Source organism: Notechis scutatus, chromosome Z, assembly GCF_049901735.1.
Source record: "Notechis scutatus isolate UNSWTSFEM ecotype Mainland chromosome Z, rNotScu1.2, whole genome shotgun sequence".
In the NCBI taxonomy this organism is placed as follows: domain Eukaryota; kingdom Metazoa; phylum Chordata; class Lepidosauria; order Squamata; family Elapidae; genus Notechis; species Notechis scutatus.
Window position 1 is genome coordinate 108617953 of NC_142025.1, and position 3632 is coordinate 108621584.

Below are 3632 nucleotides of genomic sequence, written 5' to 3' on the forward strand. Positions count from 1 at the left end.
TTGCTAAGCAACCGGCCATTAAGCAAGGACCTGGTCATTAAGCGAGGACCACTTACATTTGGTTTGCCAGTCACATGGCCACCTGCCCGGGCCTCGTCCTGCCCTCTCCAGAGCTCCCCAGGCCTTGGAAACTGGCAAAAAACACTTGCTAAGCAACTGGCCATTAAACGAGGACCTGGTCATTAGGCAAGGACCACTTATATTTGGTTTGCCAGTCACATGGCCACATGGCCATGCCCACCCCAGTCACATGACCACCTAGCCATGCCCAATCAACAAGCCACTCCCATCCCAGTTACATGACCACCTAGCCACACCCATAAATTAGGCCATGCCCACAGGTTACTTTCACTGTCTCTCCACCATGTGAGATGCTCATCTATCTTCTTCTGCAATGAGCGGATGTTCTTGAGGAACAACATGCCTATAGAGGCATCACAGATCTTCACCAGTTCCATTCATGAGTCTGTATTGCGTTGATACGGCCAGTTCCAATCTTCCCTCAAGTATGACTCCATGGCCTCAGTAGGCTTTCTATGTTGAGGTCATAGGCTTTCTGAGGTAACATTGCCTTTTCAGAATTTTGGACATCCGATTCTGGGTTTTGGGAACCAAGCTCCACGTTCACATCAAGGGTGGATGGAGGGTTTGAGTCCTCTGGTACATCTGAGACATCTATGACGGCTGCTTTAAATTGGCAAAGGGTGAATTTAGCAGTTTTCCGTGCAATTCTCTTTTTTCACTAGGGTGCACTGCAAGCGGGTAGATGAATTTAGGAAACTCCTGTGAAACTCACTACTTGACCACTGGGGTGCTTGCAAGCGGGTAGATGAATTTAGGACCCTTGCACTGCGTTGCAAGGGGGTTGCTGAATTTAGGAATCTCCTTTGAAATTAATTACTTGACCAGAAGGTGGTGCTGCGAGCTAGTAGCTGAATTGCAGGCAGTTATGCTATGAAGAATAGTCATCAAAGGATGCTAATGTTTGGGGCAAACTATGATCAGGTGATTCCCTTTTGTTAAGGAATGTACGCTGGTGTCTTTTGATTTGAGATTGCCTCTAATTCCAGTAAAAGGAAAAACTTCTTCAGCTTTGCCATTAAAGATAAAAAGGGGGGAAGGGGGGGTTATGGCCCATTTCTATGGAGATGGCTCATCCTAAAGAATTTACTACTCTGTTGCTTGGAGACCACCATCATAAACTTGGGTAGAACAGGTCTCTTTATGGCTCTCTTTCCTCCCGATGAGCAGAGGGAAATCTACCTTTGTTTTGGACTGAAGAGCCCCTTTTTACGCAAAATCTGTCTCGTTTGCAAAACAGTCACTAAGGCAGCAGAGAGACACCGAATACAAAGAGCTAGAGAGGATTCTACTTGTTTGTCTCTTGCTAATGGGGGATTTCTGGCCCCTCCCAGTAATTCAAACAGGCTTTTTAAAAAAAGACTTCCTTGCTCAGGGAGAAATAGAGATCGAATGCAGGGTTTAAATCCTTCTTCTTTACTTTCCTAGGATATCAGTTTAATGACTTTTTTTTACTCTTTCATGGGCAATCAGATTAACTTATATCTTCATTTTGTTTAAGATTCAAATTAATGTATCCTTTCACTGTGGGAATTCAGATTTCATTATACTTTTCATTCTTCTCACAGGAATTCAAATTGCACTATATTTTCACTATTCTTAGGAATTCAAAAATATAACTATAATTTCACTGTTCTGTCTTTTAATTGCTGGCTGAATATAAAGACAAGCAGGCAAACTCTAGAAAGGCTTCCATACAAAGTTTCTTTATTGGATCACAAGGCATTCTCAAGGTATAACTCAAAGTTATGTCGAGATTAACCTAATGTCCAAATCTTTGCATAGCTGACCTCATAGTGTGAAATTATAGTGATCTTCATCCCATAACGATGGAGCAAAGGGTGAAACACCAGCACGGTGCTGGGGTCCAAGGAAGAGTAAAGGAAACTCCCCCAACCCAACCAAGGGATAATTCAGTGACTAATCAGGATTACAGATATGACATGACATGAACTACATTTCCCATGATGAATTAACTACATTTACTATGAGGCATGCCCTCAAGGAGACAGCTCCCAATTCCTACTTAACTATCCCAATTTCCAATTAACTATATACTGTCTGGACAGCACAGTAAGAAAGAACATCACAGGTGCTCCAAAAGAAAAATTATTCTGCATGGGCAAGTTCATTGAGAAGTTCATGACACAGTCTAAGGATATTGTTGCAGGCAATAAATGTTTTCTTCCAAAGAGACTTAAAAAATGAATACTTTGGGGAGATAATTTTGAGATCAATAATTACTTCATCTTAATATGGTCTGTTTGGATTTAGCTTAAATATATTTCTGAAGCTATCAGTTTAATCATATAAGGAACTCTGAAAAAAATATTAAAGTTATCTATGTAATTTGCTCAAATATATCAAGGAATTGGTTATTTCTTTGGTGACTTTCTTTTTTATAGTTTACAGGTCATTTCAATGTGGAGGATGTTTGCAATGAAGTGTGATGTGAAAAGACTGCATATCATACCAAAATGGGAATCACAAATTCCATGTTGAACAATCAATTCAGTAATCTCTCAAAATGGGATTTTGCTACTGTTTTTATGGTGCTGTTGTTTGATGCATTAGTATTGTACAATCAGGATTGTGTCTCAATTTTTGGTTGACTTTGCATCTTTCAGAGAATCTCCCAAAATGAACTCTCGGATGGGTCCAACTGAATTAACATACTTGATCAAAGCAAAAATGAGCAACTCAGGTTAACTATTTTTCTTCTTTTGGTGCAAATATGTGCAAACACGGTTCTGCCACATATTTCTTCAAATTCTCAGGGCCATCTGACTGAGGGAAACAGGCTTTTGCCTAAGCTTCACCAGCAAAAGTAACAATATTCCAGACTGTCAGTGTGGTTAAGAAGCCGTTCTGAAAGAAGAAAATTCATGCGAATCTTACTCATTTCTGGACATGAAGGGAGGTAAGAATTAGTCACAAAATCCTTCCTTGAACCAGGTTGGACTACAACGTGGGCAAATTGTGAGAACCTGAACCGGGATGAGATCACCATTTCGCTATTGATGCATCTTTCAGTCATTTCAGCTGCAGCTTCCGTCAAATCCTCACAACAAAATCATAGGCTGGGGGTTAGGAGAACTAAGAGTCCCAGAAGATGATGGTGAACTGTAGGAATTGTGGGAGTCCTGTCACCCACCTTCCATACTGAGGGTTTCTTTGTGCTCTCTGAACTTGTTTTCCTGCAGTCGTTTCATTATCCAAAGTAGGTAACATCATCACTGGGCAGCAAAAGTAGCTTGTGTCCTTGTTTCTTTGCACACATTTCATTACCTGATGGTTCCCCTGCTTGTTTATTTGCAGGTATTTCATTACCCAAACTAGGTAACATCATCAGTGCTAGTCACTGATGTTGCTTAGTTTGGGTAATGAAACGTCTGCAAGAAAACAAGCAAGCTCAGAGACCACCAAGGACCCCTCACGTCAACACCTGAGCTACAAATATTATTCTTTTATTGGTCCCTTCCGTGTTGGATTGTTGTATTTGAGTAAGGGTGGGTGGGTGGAGTAACGGGCATTTCCAAGGATGACGCGGA